Here is a 17,876-nt window from a genome sequence, read left to right on the forward strand (position 1 = left end):
AGCATGACAAAGGTCTTCGTCTGCTGGTTTCCGAGACGGCTCGTACTGATTCAAAAAATCCACCAAACCGTGGCGGTAGACAAAAATTTGTAGCTGTGTCCGGCAAAATCTTGATGGCGCCTTGAGCCAACTGATCACTATGGGCGAGTTCTGGATGTCTCACTATGACCTCGAGACAAAGCAGCAAAGCAAACGGAGAAAACAACTCTATTTCCAAAAAGGCGAATATGCATCCGTAACCGGGCGATGTGAAGATTTTTTTTTGGGGCTGCCATGGTGTGGTGCTAACAGATTACAGTGAGGCGACAGAAGTCGTAGGATACTTTCTATGCCCAGCATAGTGCAGTAACTCGACGTGGCAAAGATTCAACAAACCGTTGGAATTCCCCTGCAGAAATTCTCGTTCCCTCTACTGCCGTCTGTAATTACGAAAGTGTTCCCAGTGTAGGAGTTCATGCATGAACTGACCTCTCGATTATTTCCCACAAATCTTCGATAGTATCCATGCTGGGCGATCTCGGTGGCCAACTCATTCGCTAGAATTGTCCAGAATGTACTTCAAGCCAATTGTGAATACACTCCTGGAAATTGAAATAAGAACACCGTGAATTCATTGTCCCAGGAAGGGGAAACTTTATTGACACATTCCTGGGGTCAGATACATCACATGATCACACTGACAGAACCACAGGCACATAGACACAGGCAACAGAGCATGCACAATGTCGGCACTAGTACAGTGTATATCCACCTTTCGCAGCAATGCAGGCTGCTATTCTCCCATGGAGACGATCGTAGAGATGCTGGATGTAGTCCTGTGGAACGGCTTGCCATGCAATTTCCACCTGGCGCCTCAGTTGGACCAGCGTTCGTGCTGGACGTGCAGACCGCGTGAGACGACGCTTCATCCAGTCCCAAACATGCTCAATGTGGGACAGATCCGGAGATCTTGCTGGCCAGGGTAGTTGAATTACACCTTCTAGAGCACGTTGGGTGGCACGGGATACATGCGGACGTGCATTGTCCTGTTGGAACAGCAAGTTCCCTTGCCGGTCTAGGAATGGTAGAACGATGGGTTCGATGACGGTTTGGATGTACCGTGCACTATTCAGTGTCCCCTCGACGATCACCAGTGGTGTACGGCCAGTGTAGGAGATCGCTCCCCACACCATGATGCCGGGTGTTGGCCCTGTGTGCCTCGGTCGTATGCAGTCCTGGTTGTGACGCTCACCTGCACGGCGCAAAACACGCATACGACCATCATTGGCACCAAGGCAGAAACGACTCTCATCGCTGAAGACGACACGTCTCCATTCGTCCCTCCATTCACGCCTGTCGCGACACCACTGGAGGCGGGCTGCACGATGTTGGGGCGTGAGCGGAAGACGGCCTAACGGTGTGCGGGACCGTAGCCCAGCTTCATGGAGACGGTTGCGAATGGTCCTCGCCGATACCCCAGGAGCAACAGTGTCCCTAATTTGCTGGGAAGTGGCGGTGCGGTCCCCTACGGCACTGCGTAGGATCCTACGGTCTTGGCGTGCATCCGTGCGTCGCTGCGGTCCGGTCCCTGGTCGACGGGCACGTGCACCTTCCGCCGACCACTGGCGACAACATCGATGTACTGTGGAGACCTCACGCCCCACGTGTTGAGCAATTCGGCGGTACGTCCACCCGGCCTCCCGCATGCCCACTATACGCCCTCGCTCAAAGTCCGTCAACTGCACATACGGTTCACGTCCACGCTGTCGCGGCATGCTACCAGTGTTAAAGACTGCGATGGAGCTCCGTATGCCACGGCAAACTGGCTGACACTGACGGCGGCGGTGCACAAATGCTGCGCAGCTAGCGCCATTCGACGGCCAACACCGCGGTTCCTGGTGTGCCCGCTGTGCCGTGCGTGTGATCATTGCTTGTACAGCCCTCTCGCAGTGTCCGGAGCAAGTATGGTGGGTCTGACACACCGGTGTCAACGTGTTCTTTTTTCCGTTTCCAGGAGTGTAGTTGTGGCCCAGTCGGATCGTTGATTGGGAGCATGAGTCCATGAATGACTGCAAATGATCTCCAAATAGCCGAACATAATGATTTACAATCAATGAGCAGATCAGTTGAACCAAAGGACCCAGTCCATTCCATGTAAAAGCCTACACCATTATGGAGCCACCACAAGTTTGCTCCGTGCCTTGTTGACAAATTGGGTCCATGGCTTCCTGCGGTGTGCGCCACACTCGAACCCTACCATCAGCTCTTACCAAATGAAAGCGGGCCTCATCTGACCAAGCCACGGTTTTCCAGTCGCCTAGGGTTCAACCAATACGGTCGCGAAACCAGGCGATGTGCTGCAGAAGATGTGCTGTTAGTAAAGACAGCCGCCTCGGTCGTCTACTGCCACAGCCCATTAATGCCAATTTCCCCGCATTGTCCTAACAGATTCGTTCGTCGTACGTCCCACAGAGATTTCTGCGGCTATTTCAAGCATTGTTGCTTCTCCGTTAGCGCTGACAGCTCTACGCAAACGCCGCTCCTCTGTCGTTAAGTCAAGGCCGTCGGCCACTACGTTGTCCGTGGCGAGTGTTAAGGCCTGAAATTTGGTATTCTCAGCCTACGCTTGACTCTGTGGATCTCGGAATGTAGAATTCCCTAACGATTTCCAAATTGGATTGTCCCATGCATCTAGCTCGAATTACCATTCCGCGTTCAAAGACTGCTAATTCCCATCGTGCGGGCATAATCATCTTGGAAACCTTTTCGCGTGAATCACCTGCGTACAAATCTACATCTACATCTACATTTATACTCCGCAAGCCACCCGACGGTGTGTGGCGGAGGGCACTTTACGTGCCACTGTCATTACCGCCCTTTCCTGTTCCAGGCGCGTATGGTTCGCGGGAAGAACGACTGCCGGAAAGACTCCGTGCGCGCTCGAATCTCTCTAATTTTATAATCGTGATCTCCTCGGGAGCTATAAGTAGGGGGAATCAATATATTCGATACCTCATCCAGAAACGCACCCTGTCGAAACCTGGACAGCAAGTTACACCGCGATGCAGAGCGCCTCTCTTGCAGTCTGCCACTCGAGTTTGCTAAACATTTCTGTAACGCTATCACGCTTACCAAATAACCCTGTGACGAAACGCGCCGCTCTTTTTTGGATCTTCTCTATCTCCTCTGTAACCCGACCTGGTACGGATCCCACACTGATGAGCAATACTCAAGTATAGGTCGAACGAGTGTTTTGTAAGCCACCTCCTCTGTTGATGGACTACATTTTCTAAGGACTCTCCCAATGAATCTCAACCTGGCACCCGCCTTACCAACAATTAATTTTATATGATCATTCCACTTCAAATCGTTCCGTGCGCATACTCCCAGATATTTTACAGAAGTAACTGCTACCAGTGTTTGATCCGCTATCATATAATCATACAATAAAGGATCTTTCTTTCTATGTATTCGCAATACATTACATTTGTCTATGTTCAGGGTCAGTTGCCACTCCCTGCCTATCCGCTGCAGATCTTCCTGCATTTCGCTGCTAATGCTGCAACTTCTCTGTATACTACAGCATTATCCGCGAAAAGCCGCATGGAACTTCCGACAATATCTACTAGGTCATTTATATATATTGTGAATAGCAATGGTCCCATAACACTCCCCTGCCCTTTTATACCTTGCGTACGCGATATTATGGCCACCTGTATATGTGCCTATCGCGCTCCCATGACTTTCGTCGCCTCAGTATACGTTCATAAGGCGCACACCGTCACAGGAACGTGCTACCGAAATCTCTTTTCAAGGTTACGGGAGGCTGTCAAGACAAAGCGGCCTGGGCAGCTGTCCAAGGTGGTCCACTGTACCCCAGCTTAATTAAATCTTTATGAGTACCAGCTGTAGGCAATTAGAACAGGGCTACAGCAATAATTGGTGTATGCAGTAAACTGGCTTCAGTTTTCGGGAAGGGCTGACTTCTGTATCGTGGACCCGCCAGCTGCCTGGCTTTACTCCGTTCCGCAGAAGAGACCACGAGTTAAGAGCGCAGCGCACACATTGAGGCACGTAGCTCTCCCGTCCTCGTCACATGCAGAGCGCACACAATACGCCGTGCCCGGGCGTACATCGCCAAAAGCCGATGCAATCGACCGCATTGTCCCTCTGCCGACGCTCATAAAAGGCAGTGCGGCCGGAGAAGCAAAAAGACGTCGCGTGGCCAAGCGATGTCGGCGCCTCGAGACGGATCACGTCGGCGACTTTATGGCGACAATTATCGCCGTATCGAGTCGAGTAAATGTCGTGTAGTGACTCATAAACGGACGTCTCTTCCCGTCTCCCAGTTCGTAACTTATTGGTACGTCCGCTACAGCCGTATAGAACTTTCATTAAAACATTCTCCGAACGTTAAAGATCTCCTAACAGCAAGAATATCACGCACACAATCCGGAAAATACCAAAGGCAGACAAATGCGAGACCTTCGCACAGTCAGCTTAATAGCTCATATACCAATGCCGAAATGATTATACCGCGTGAGTATATGCTGATGAGCCAAAACATTATGACCACCTGCTGCTTAATAGTTTCTTTGCTCGTGCTTGGAACGATATACACCACTGATTCTTGGGTATCAGGGATCCGACAGCTTGTTGATAGGTTTGTGGAGGTATGTGGCTTATATGCACTACTGGCCATTAAAATTGCTGCACTAAGAAGAAATGCAGATGATAAACGGGTATTCATTGGATAAATGTATTATACTAGAACTGACTGTGATTACATTTTCACGCAATTTGGGTGCGTAGATCCTGAAATATCAGTACCCGAACACCCACCTCTGGCCGTAATGACAGTCTTGATACGATGGGCATTGAGTCAAACAGAGCTTGGATGGCGTGTACAGGTACAGTTGCCCATGCAGCTTCAACACGATACCACAGTTCATCAAGAGTAGTGACTGGCGTATTGTGATGAGCCAGTTGCTCGGCCACCATTGATCAGACGTTTTCTTTTGGTGAGAGATCTGGAGAATGTGCTGCCCAGGACAGCAGTCCAACATTTTCCGTATCCAGAAAGGTCCGTACAGGACCTGCAACATGCGGTCATGCATTATCCTGCTGAAATGTAGGGTTTCGCAGGGATCGAATGAAGGGTAGAGCCACGGGTCGTAACACATCTGAAATGTAACGTCCACTGATAAAAGTGCCGTCAATGCGAACAAGAGGTGACCGAGACGTGTAACCAATGGCACCCCGTACCATCACGCCGGGTGATACGCCAGTATGGCGGTGACGAATACACGCTTCCAATGTGCGTTCACCGCGATGTCGCCAAACACGGATGCGACCATCATGATGCTGTAAACAAAACCTGGATTCATCCGAAACAATGACGTTTTGCCATTCGTGCACCCAGGTTCGTCGTTGAGTACACCATCGCAGGTGCTCCTGTCTGTGACGCAGCGTCAAGGGTAACCGCAGCCATGGTCTCCGGGCTGATAGTGCATGCTGCTGCAAATGTCGTCGAACTGTTCGTGCAGATGTTTGTTGTCTTGCAAATGTCCCTATCTGTTGACTCAGGGATCGAGACGTGGCTGCACGATCCGTTACAGCCATGCAGATAAGATGCGTGTCATCTCGATAGCTAGTGATACGACGCCGTTGGGATCCAGCAGGACGGTTCGTTCATTCGAGATACCCACAGCACTAGCAATCTCACGCACCTTAACTCTTCTGTCATCCATCACCATATCATGGATTTTATTTCTGGAATCGTAACCTCCACAGGGCGTCCAGAACATTCAGCGTCACTTGTGCCCATATGGCCACACCGAAAATTTTGAAACCACTTATAAACTCTTCTAATCGAAGGTAGAGAGTCACCTTAATGTTCATCAAGCTTCTCTTTAGTCTCCTGAGGCGTTTTGCCTTTCATGGCTCTGAGCACTATGGGACTTAACATCTGTGGTCATCAGTCCCCTAGAACATAGAACTACTTAAACCTAAGGACATCACACACATCCATGCCCGAGGCACGATTCGAACCTGCGACCGTAGCAGTCCCGCTGTTCTGGACTGAGCGCCTAGAACCGCTAGACCACCGCGGCCTTGCCTTTCGTAAAGTAATGTTTTGTCACCACAATAAATTCTTTTTCGTCCAATTTTTGACAATCACTCGACTTCTTTGATTCACACGAATGCCAAACACAAAAAATATGGACCAATATGGCTGAATTTGGTGTGCGTTCTTTCCAAAGATGCTACTAACTAAACATGACCTCGATACGCGCCGGTGGTGACATCTCTCGGACTTCGCACGGACTTTTCAAACGCCTCTCGTATGTAAGCGGAGTGGGCACGGACAGGGGGTCACCCTAGACATGGGCTGAAAATTGGGAAATCCATTGAGATAAGCGACTGTGACAAATGGGCAGATTGTTATTACGCGCAGCCTGTGAACGAGCATCTCGAAAACGGCGAAGCTGGTCGAATGTTCACGTGCTACTGTCGTGAGCAACTACGGAAAGAGGTAGAAGTACTGTGACACTACCACTAGACGCTGAATGGTTGGACGTCCACTACTCTACAGAGAACGTGATATTCTAAGGCTTGTCTGCTCTGTGAAATAGGACAGATGGTGATCGGTAGCATCTCTGCCGAAACAGTACAATACTGGGGCACGTACAAGTGTTTCAGAGTACACTGTTCATCGCACCTACGTGTTCACATGATGCAGTAGGCACGGGACCATTGGCATTCGACCTTTGACCAATGGAAACGTCTCGGCTTTCCGGGTGAATCACATTTTTGCTGCACTAGGCTGCTAGTCGTTTCCACAAACGCCGGCATCGAGGTGAACCGCGGCTCGAAACGTGCAGCGTGACGCGGACAGAGGCTGATGGGAGCAGTATAATGCAATGGGAGACAGTCTCCTGCTCTTGCATGGAAAATGTGGTAGTGATCGAAGACTCGCTGACATTTGCGAACCAACTATATCCCTTCGTGCTTGATGTCTTCCCCAATGGCGATGTCATTTTTCAGCAACAGAACTGTCCGTTTCTCGGAGCCTGAAACTTGCTACAGTGGTTTGAGCAGCATTGTAGTGAACTCACTTTGATGTCTCGACGACCAAATTCGCCTGATATAAATCCTATTGGGGGCCATCAGCGCTTACGAAATTCAGCGGCCCGTTATTTACGCGAAATATATGACCTGTGCGTAGGTACACTACTTGCCATTAAAATTGCTACACCACGAAGATGACGTGCTACAGACGCGAAATTTAACCGACAGGAAGAAGATGCTGTGATATGCAAATGATTAGCTTTTCAGAGCATTCACACAAGGTTGGCGCCGGTGGCGACACCTATAACGTGCTGACATGGGGAAAGTTTCCAACCGATTTCTCATACACAAACAGCAGTTGACCGGCGTTGCCTGGTGAAACGTTGTTGTGATGCCCGGTGTAAGGAGGAGAAATGCGTACCATCACGTTTCCGACTTTGATAAAGGTCGGATTGTAGCCTATCGCGATTGCGGTTTATCGTATCGCAACATTGCTGCTCGCGTTGGACGAGATTCAATGACTGTTAGCATAATATTTTGCATAAGCATTTGGACATGAGAAAGATATCCGAGGAGTGGGTTCCACGATTGCTCATGCTTGACCTAAAACAGAATCGTGTGAAGTGCTGTAAGGATGTTTTGCAGCTGTTCAGGAAGAATCCGCAGGACTTTAAGAGTCGTTTCGTCGCTGTGGATGCAACATGGATACATTACTACACTCCTGAGACCAAAAAACAATCTAAACAACCATTCCTTCGGCCGGAAAGATTATGACGACTGTGTTTTGGGATTCGCAAGGGATAATCCTCATCGGCTATCTGGAAAAGGGTAAAACTAATACAGGTGAATATTATTCATCGTTATTGGACCGTTTGAAAACCACCGGCGATTGGACCGCAAAAAAGTCCTTTTCCATCACGACAATGCACCAGCACACACCTCAGCAGTTGTGGTAGCAAAATTAATGGAAATAGGATTCCAACTCGTTTCACATCCCCCCTGTTCTCCAGACTTGGCTCCCTCGGACTACTATTTGTTCCCCAATTTGAAGAAATGGCTGGCGGGACAAAGATTTTATTCAAACGATGAGGTGATTGCAGCAACTTAAAGCTATTTTGCAGACTCGTACAATTCCTATTATTCGGAAGGGATCAACAAATTAGAACAGCGTTGGACCAAGTGCATAAGTCTAAAAGGACACTTTGTCGAAAAATAAAAATGGTTTCCCCCAACACGTAAGTAGTTTTTATTTTTCCACGGACTTTTCAAATGCCCCCCGTACTTCTGTAACGACGTCACGTGCCCGCAGCGCCAGCAGGCAACATGCAACATGGCGGTGGGTAGTGGACATAATGTTTTTTCCTTTACCATAAATACACTCCTGGAAATTGAAATAAGAACACCGTGAATTCATTGTCCCAGGAAGGGGAAACTTTATTGACACATTCCTGGGGTCAGATACATCACATGATCACACTGACAGAACCACAGGCACATAGACACAGGCAACAGAGCATGCACAATGTCGGCACTAGTACAGTGTATATCCACCTTTCGCAGCAATGCAGGCTGCTATTCTCCCATGGAGACGATCGTAGAGATGCTGGATGTAGTCCTGTGGAACGGCTTGCCATGCCATTTCCACCTGGCGCCTCAGTTGGACCAGCGTTCGTGCTGGACGTGCAGACCGCGTGAGACGACGCTTCATCCAGTCCCAAACATGCTCAATGGGGGTCAGATCCGGAGATCTTGCTGGCCAGGGTAGTTGACTTACACCTTCTAGAGCACGTTGGGTGGCACGGGATACATGCGGACGTGCATTGTCCTGTTGGAACAGCAAGTTCCCTTGCCGGGCTAGGAATGGTAGAACGATGGGTTCGATGACGGTTTGGATGTACCGTGCACTATTCAGTGTCCCCTCGACGATCACCAGTGGTGTACGGCCAGTGTAGGAGATCGCTCCCCACACCATGATGCCGGGTGTTGGCCCTGTGTGCCTCGGTCGTATGCAGTCCTGATTGTGGCGCTCACCTGCACGGCGCCAAACACGCATACGACCATCATTGGCACCAAGGCAGAAGCGACTCTCATCGCTGAAGACGACACGTCTCCATTCGTCCCTCCATTCACGCCTGTCGCGACACCACTGGAGGCGGGCTGCACGATGTTGGGGCGTGAGCGTAAGACGGCCTAACGGTGTGCGGGACCGTAGCCCAGCTTCATGGAGACGGTTGCGAATGGTCCTCGCCGATACCCCAGGAGCAACAGTGTCCCTAATTTGCTGGGAAGTGGCGGTGCGGTCCCCTACGGCACTGCGTAGGATCCTACGGTCTTGGGCGTGCATCCGTGCGTCGCTGCGGTCCGGTCCCAGGTCGACGGGCACGTGCACCTTCCGCCGACCACTGGCGACAACATCGATGTACTGTGGAGACCTCACGCCCCACGTGTTGAGCAATTCGGTGGTACGTCCACCCGGCCTCCCGCATGCCCACTATACGCCCTCGCTCAAAGTCCGTCAACTGCACATACGGTTAACGTCCACGCTGTCGCGGCATGCTACCAGTGTTAAAGACTGCGATGGAGCTCCGTATGCCACGGCAAACTGGCTGACACTGACGGCGGCGGTGCACAAATGCTGCGCAGCTAGCGCCATTCGACGTTCAACACCGCGGTTCCTGGTGTGTCCGCTGTGCCGTGCGTGTGATCATTGCTTGTACAGCCCTCTCGCAGTGTCCGGAGCAAGTATGGTGGGTCTGACACACCGGTGTCAATGTGTTCTTTTTTCCATTTCCAGGAGTGTATTTATTTTTCAGTGCTAAATACGGCTTTATGCTTTGTTGGAAGTGGCAGCTTAATTCATGAAGTTTTTATGGATACTCTTCTTCCTGTGTTCTGACGGCATCTGACATCTTTTCTCTCTCTCTTTTGTTACATGTAGTGTAATTTACGAGTGCTGCTGTCAATGTGGTGTCTGTCCAGGAGAAAGCGCAATATGCTTTGCGATTTCATGAAACACAGTCGTCGGTTCCGATTCAGCGACGTTTTTATAAGTGCGTGTGGTCTGTGTCCAACAGATGTGAAGTGCATCAGAGCGTTGATGGCAGGCCAAGAAACAATAGACATCGAGTGTGTGACTACTGTTGATTTCGTGCGTACTGGATTTCAACGTAGTCTGAGGAAATCGACGCTTCGTGTTCCCATGAAAACAGGCATACTTCAGAGCACTGTGGCGAAGAATTTACACAAACTGTCGCATTTTCATGCATATAAAGTGCACCTCCTGCAAGCTTTGCAGCTAGATGATAGGCTCAAAAGTGCTTAGTCTGCTAGGAAAATTCTACAAAGAACCGATGCGGACAATGACTACCTTGCAAGAGTTTCGGTTGGCTCTTGGCCTTGTCGCCATTTTGTGCATGATACTAACTGAATATGCAATAACTAGGAAGCTTCCTGCTTCTACAGTACGTAACTACCAATAATCTCTTCAAATTGGTAGGCCTTATCGTACCAGAATAACGGATCCGTCTCTATACATACTCAATTTATTCATCAAATCAAGGAAAGCTATTTATAAATTAATGTGTGTAACTCGTAACAATTAAACAATATTCAGCTGCAGGTTACATCTGCTAAGTCTCATTCGTATTATTATAACCTCCAAACTCGGTAATCATTGCACAAGGTAATATCAGGGCTAACATAATACAACTACGAATCTTTCGCATGTGGGACAAAGGATAGCACATGACAAAGGTTCGTTGTATGGCTGCACCGCTCACATGATTACATATAAATAACTGTTCTCATCATTCTACAAGCGCGATGGCTACATCCAGGAAAAATTGAATAGTACAGTCAGTGATGGCAACTGGGTTGACAGCAACCATAATCTGTTTCACGTGGGTGACCACATGAAAGAAACACCACCAAAATCACATCAGCTTTAACCGTGACTGATCGCGACTGATCGCTCACAATCTCAACAAAAGTAAGAAAAGGAACGAACGCAGCAGTTCGGCATCATAAGGTCACAGGATATACTAATCTAGCTCGTATCATGTGTGCCCTTTCCGAAAAAAATTTCAGTACAATTTAAAATAATGCACAAAAATAATTTTAGAAATAAATTTTAACTAGCGTTTTAATCAATTTAAGCAAACAGAGAAATGGCGTGGGATCAACATGGTATCATGAACCACTTGAAATGCTATCTAATGCGACGTGTAACTCATCGCAAAGGAAGTTTGTCTCATTCCAGGAACAAATGAGGTAATTTAAATACGTCCTTCCTCCTACCTCGACCAAGCCTAAAGAGAGAGTACTTTTTTTTTAAGCTCCTCCGCCCATGCGCTACAGTGAGAACCGTCAGAGGTGGTGCTACAAAAAGGTGCTCAATATTAAGCAGACTGATAAGATAAGAAATGAGGAGGGACTTCGCGAAATTGGTAAAGAGAGGCATACATGGATGACACTTACGAGAATAATGGACAGAGTTGGTAGAAGAGATGCAAACCGTTGTCGTTACTTGCAACTACAATTTCCATTTTATATTTACAGGCGACAGAGATATTCAAACTTGTGTTCATTATTTAGTAGATGATTATCAAGTTAGAGGAACACTAGTTTCCGCAAGTATCTTAAAGATCTCAACCATCTCTAAATTAGAGTGTTCGTTATGTGGTTCTTTATATGCGTAACTGCACATACATTGCCGCGGAAAGAAAGGCAACACCCTCAATGACAAGATAATTTTACTTGCAAGTAATATGACGGGTAACATATCATTGTAGGAGCGTATAACAAATTCAGACAAATTGAAAACATATGAAGGGTCCACGGGTAAATGGGGGTGAGACAGTTCTTCTTAATTTTTCAGGAAAGAAGATTTTAACACCAAACCTTCTGTACCAAATGCAATTATTAGCCAATCCTCTTGAAATTTATGTTTAGTGTAGCCTTATTTATAGTCGTTTGATACCTCTACAAGGTTTATGTCTAAACGTACTGTAACAACCTAAAGAAAATATTATATCGAATAACGTCGACTTTTTGTAGGGAAAAAGGAGATAAGTCATTATAAAAGGGGGAATGTCAGTAAATCAGGCTAATTCTTTAACTTTGTTAAACCTAGTACTATTAGAACAAACTACCAGTATTATTTACGATGTCATTAAAAACGTGACAAATGAATGTGCAAAAATTTATCAGTTACGACAAAACCATAACAGCCATAAGACAGAAAATTGTAGACTAGAATTAATTCTTTATAAACGGAACAAAACTTTGTAGGCCCAAACAATTTCTTTGTAAACTATGTTCATTCATTGTTTATTCCTTTCCGCTCCAGGTCTGCTTCTTAGCAGTTGCACTTACTGGTTTTGGAAAAACAGTGTCATCTTGATGACACAGTTTCTTGTTACGCTTCTATCCTTTTTGCAATTTTGGCAGCTGGGAAAAAAACTGCCTAGCCTCTTCTCCCAAACCATCTTTAAGTGTTGTAGGTCTGCATACTTGTCGTAAGTAATAGGTTGTGCACCTACAACAAAAACACCTTCTTGTAGGTTTTTTAAAAAGTAAATGTGGCTGTAAATTTAAAATAAAAACTGTTTTAAGTAAATAATACAATAAAACTGTTGATAAAAATAAGGATGAAACAAAAAACACTCATACTTATATGCATAGTCAGATAGAAAGAAGTCTACTTGAGGCTGAGGTTGTCCTGCTGGAACCGTAAGTGGCTTGTTGATAACATGGCGATCCCACTGGTCACGGAACGTGCTAATGTATTCCAAGAATCGGGGATGCTCCTTCGCAGCCTCTAATTCTCTTATTGGTCTAGAAGGAAATGGGCATTTCTTGGAATACAACTGATCGGGGTGTGTAGACCAGTCTCTTACAAACTCGAAAAGGTGAGGGTTTTGCTCTTGCACTCGCTACTTCCTCTGTCCAGTCTTTGGGCATTTCAACCCATTTTTTTTGGTTGATACTGGCCATGTTATGATCATATTCGAGATACGAGTCGCCACGCATTGGAAAAGACAATTTCACGTGCTCAAGTCTCTTAACGTGATGAACGACGTAATTCAGCAGGCGGAAAATAGTCCAGTTCTTGCTCTGCCCCCCGCAAGAGTCTGAAAATACATTTTCTAACAGGGGGATCAAGAATTGTCGTCACAAAATAAAACAAAAAGGAAGAGACCTCGTTAGACCCTTTGTAGGCTACTGTTCATCATACACGAAGAAATATGATTCATCGGTGGACAATATATGAATATTAAATATGCACAACATTAACATCCTCTTGTAGTATACGTCGTTAACGTCGTTAGTTGTGATGTTAGGGATAGGTAAGTTCTTCTGGAAATCCATAAAAATACTTTCAAGTTCTTTTGATGCCCTGCTGTTTGCTTTATAACTTTTTACGAATATAAAACATGTCAGATTTTAATAATTGAAGATTTTTCACCGTTGACAGTTGATAAATTTTTTTTTTACTGCAGTCGCCCTTTCTGAGCTATTTTCCGGGTACGATTTCAATGCATGTTCAACAGCTCGAATTTCGGCAGCATGCCTATCACAGTAACTACAGGTGTCCATTCTAGGGTACCCGAAAGTGACGTTAAATTCGGTATTAAAAACAAGTATACATTTTTCATGCGACACAGATTGAGTAGGGTATGATTTCTTAAATAACTCATACATCTTACTGATGTTTATATCTGGTGGGAGATACACTTTCTTAGGTGTATTCAAGCTGTAATAGCTTCGTTCACTTTTAAATGAACTAATGTGTTGGCGAACTGCGTCAAATGCCTCCGATGTCAACACGATGTTGCCGATTAGAGTGTTGGCCTCGACCATCCTTAGGACTCACGCCTTTTTTTCAGATAGCGTTGTATTACTTCTAATTTTTTTTAGATATTCCATAAAAAGATGTAAACGCTATAGAACAAATATTTGCTTCAGTGACAGAATTCTCCCTCTTCACTCTTACTCGATATGAAAACTGTTGTCATGAAATTTAGCTTCATTTTCTGGTTGTCTAGGTCTCCTTTGCGATGTACTATTTACATTAATTAGGCCTGCCAAGTAAGTATTCTGCTCATTCACAGTCATTTTGTTTAATTAGACATTACAACCCACGTTCTGCGTCAGTGGTACTCTGAAAACATTTCAATCTGAAACATTTACAATCTGGCCCTAATTCATGGGTAGATGATAAAAGTTTTTTTCTCACCTCGGAAAGTCGGCCTGTTCTCTTCTTTTCTTGGTTTAATGTGACAGTTGGCTGAAGGTGATACTTTCCTCATCTTTATTTTCTGTGTTCACTTCCACAGTCCAGTTAAAACGTAAAACAAACTAAACAATTCACACAACACACTAAGCGCTAACTTAACCTCTCCAACAGCACATACTCAACACCTGATAATCATAGACAATGGAACGTAAACAACAACTGCGAACCCTTTTCTCCTAGTTCCACATTGTCTTACCCTCTTTTTCCCATGGACGCTATATTTTTACACCGCTGTAACTTTGCAGCTACCCCCTTCTTTCCATGAAACAACAACTGATAAAAGCAACTTGTTGAAAGCTTTCTGAAACTGTAATAACCTAAAATTTCATTTTTTTTTACTTAACCCCTTTTTTCCGTGGATCCTTCATATGTCAAATAAAAGAATTCCCCAACAGTAGCCTCTTCTGACGACGTGCATTCTCGCATGCAAACGATCATAAAGTGGCCGAGTGGCGTCCTGAGATAGTGTGCCAGGCATCGAGCACCTTCTGTTCCAATTCGGCAGTTGTTCTTGCAGACTCTGGCGAACGAGTAACTTCCGGCTTCCCGTGTCCCAAGAAGGGACAATATCCTTACCTTTTACTTTAAAGCATCTTCAGCGGAATGTAGAATGATACAGCTTTGTTTTGATATATGATATTTGTAGATTATAAAACAGGTCACGTCTTGCTTTTACGTAAATCAGTGATTACTTACAGGATGTAGTTTTTGGCTGGCATCTGCGTTTTCTCACTTCTGGTGACATGCTGGAAGCCACACTACAACTTCGTCTACAAAATATCAGCACATTTTCACGTTACGAATATTTTACTTCCCAATTTTCATTTTCTATGCGCTAATATGCAGTTGACCCTAAATAACGAAAAGTGTGAGGTCATCCACATGAGTGCTAAAAGGAACTATTTAAACTTCGGTTACACGATAAATCAGTCTAACCTAAAAGCCGTATATTCAACTAAATAACTGGGTGTTACAATTACGAACAACTTAAATTGAAAGGAACATATAGAAAATGTTGTCGGGAAGGGTAACCAAAGACTGCGTTTTATTGGCAGGACACTTGGAAAACGTAACAGACCTACAAAGGAGACTGCCTAAACTACGCTTGTCCGTCCTATTTTAGAATACTGCTGCGCGGTGTGGTATCCTTACCAGATAGGACTGACGGAGTACATCGAAAAAGTTCTAAGAAAGGCAGCACGTTTTGTATTATCGCGAAATATGGGAGAGAGTGTCACAGAAATGATACAGGATTTGGGCTGAGCATCATTAAAAGAAAGGCGTTTTTCGTTGGGACGGAATCTTCTTACGAAATTCGAATCACCAACTCTCTCCTCCGAATGCGAAAACACTTTTTTGTCACCGACCTACATAGGGAGGAACGATCATCACGATAAAATAAGGGAAATCAGAGCTCGTACGGAAAGATATAGGTGTTCATTCTTTCCGCGCGCTATACGAGATTGGAATTATAGAGAATTGTGAAGATGGTTCGAAGAACCCTCTGCCAGGCATTTAAATGTGATTTGCAGAGTATCCATGTAGATGTAAATGTAGAGTGCTGTGGAGCACTATTATTCTTCTGGCATTAGTTGTAGATATTTTACTGAAAACTGTGATTTAAAGTCTTAACTACCATGTGCTAACTTTATATCTCTTCCTATTTGGTTTGTTTATGTACATGTTGCTAACCTAACGAAGTATGTGCTGAAAACTGATATCTGTTCATTCCTGTTCTCTTTATATACCTGTGTGTGTGTGTGTGTGTGTGTGTGTGTGTGTGTGTGTAAGAGAGAGTACATGTATAGCCTTTCTTTTGTGGCCGAGGGAATTAATCAGAACGACTTGTAGAAAGTTGAATGTGAATGTACTAGCCGTCAGAGGCTGGTTGCAAGTTTTTGTGTTCAGCTGTTTTGAGTTTTGGTTTAAATGTTTTGTGAAGGGGTTTATGGAATAGTGAGAGGAAAGAGGTTACGAGGTATATTATGATAATACTCATCTGCTGGAGTGTAGCTCTACCATTTATCTGTTAATGTAGACAGTGAGTTGTTTGCCATGTGTACTTGATCATACAACAGCGTTTTATTTTCTGAATTTGTTTTTTGTATGTGGGAATATCCTTGCAGAATTAGATGTTTTTATTATTTATTCTGATTATTTTCATGTCTTCTTATCTAGTGGTTGTATTCTCAAAGCGATTGTATTCTCTTAGGTATTCTGCAAATGTGTAGTGGTTTGTCCCACACTTCCAGGCTCTCATGAGTTCTTTGTATATGACATCAAACGTTCTGCCTGTTTGTCTTACGTATCTGGCATCACAAGTGTTACACTCCAATGAATATATACCTGATTTGAGGTGTATTCTTTAATAGAAATATCTGTTGTGAATGCCATATTTATGCACTGTCTATTGAAAATGTGTGTGATTTTATGTGTCAATATGTGTTTGTGTGGCGTTGTGCACCATCTTGTGTCTTCTCTTGTATCTTGCTGATTATTCTGTGTAGTTGTTATGATAGTGAGTGTTTGCGATTGGCTTTGGTTCTTCTGTGTTGTTTCTGTGGTTTTGTGTTTTATTTTTCTTTTAATTTTGTTGTTAACCTTTATGACTATGTTACTACTGTAATCACTGTTTTTGGCTACCTGCATTATTATGTCACGTTCTTTTTGGCAGTTTTCTTTGTTGAGTGGCACTGTATTGAGCGTATGGAGCATGTGTTGTTCTGTTTGCTTTTGTGAGTGTGGGTGGTTCGAGGGTTGGCGGCTGATAATGTCAATTGCTCTGAGTTTATGGTGAATTTCAAAGATATGCTTATTGCTTTGTTTTCTGATTGCTGTATCCATAAAGTTAATTTGCTTATTCTGTTCTCTTTCAGTTGTGAATTTTACATTTTTATGTGCTTCGTTGATGTCAGTATGTAGTTTTTCAATTTTTGTTTGTCGTTCATCTATTACGCAGAGGATGTCATCCATATAGCTGAACTAATATAATATTTTGTATTCTTTTGCTCCTGTTTTTCTGGAAGTGATCTGCTCAATGTGGTTTACAAAAATATTTCCTAAGGCTTCTAAAACTGAGGACCCCATTGGTAATCCACCTTCATATAAATAAAATTCATTACTGAACTGAAAGTAGTTTGGCTCTGTTATGAGCTTTATTAATGTAGTTAATGAATCCGTTCATCAGGGAGCTGATTTTGTTTTTTCAAGTTGTTATATATGATTTCTATTGTTTCTGGTACTGGCATGTTGGAAACATGCTTTCTGTGTCAAATGAGAGGAACCTTGGAGTGTCTGGGATTTTTATATTTTTTATTTGCTGTAGTAGCTGTGTAGCGTTTTTAATGGTTCTGTCTTCTTACACTGTGAAGTTTTCAGACAGTAATTGTAGCATATATCCTGAGAGCTCTCTTCGAAATTCAGTTTGTGAATATTTGACTGGATTTGGAGGACAGGAGCAACGAGATTGTTCTATGTCAGCTTTCTTTGTTCTGTTTTATCCAGTATGATGTTTATATTTTTCAGAGTC

This window comes from Schistocerca cancellata, chromosome 7, assembly GCF_023864275.1.
Source record: "Schistocerca cancellata isolate TAMUIC-IGC-003103 chromosome 7, iqSchCanc2.1, whole genome shotgun sequence".
NCBI classification, from domain to species: domain Eukaryota; kingdom Metazoa; phylum Arthropoda; class Insecta; order Orthoptera; family Acrididae; genus Schistocerca; species Schistocerca cancellata.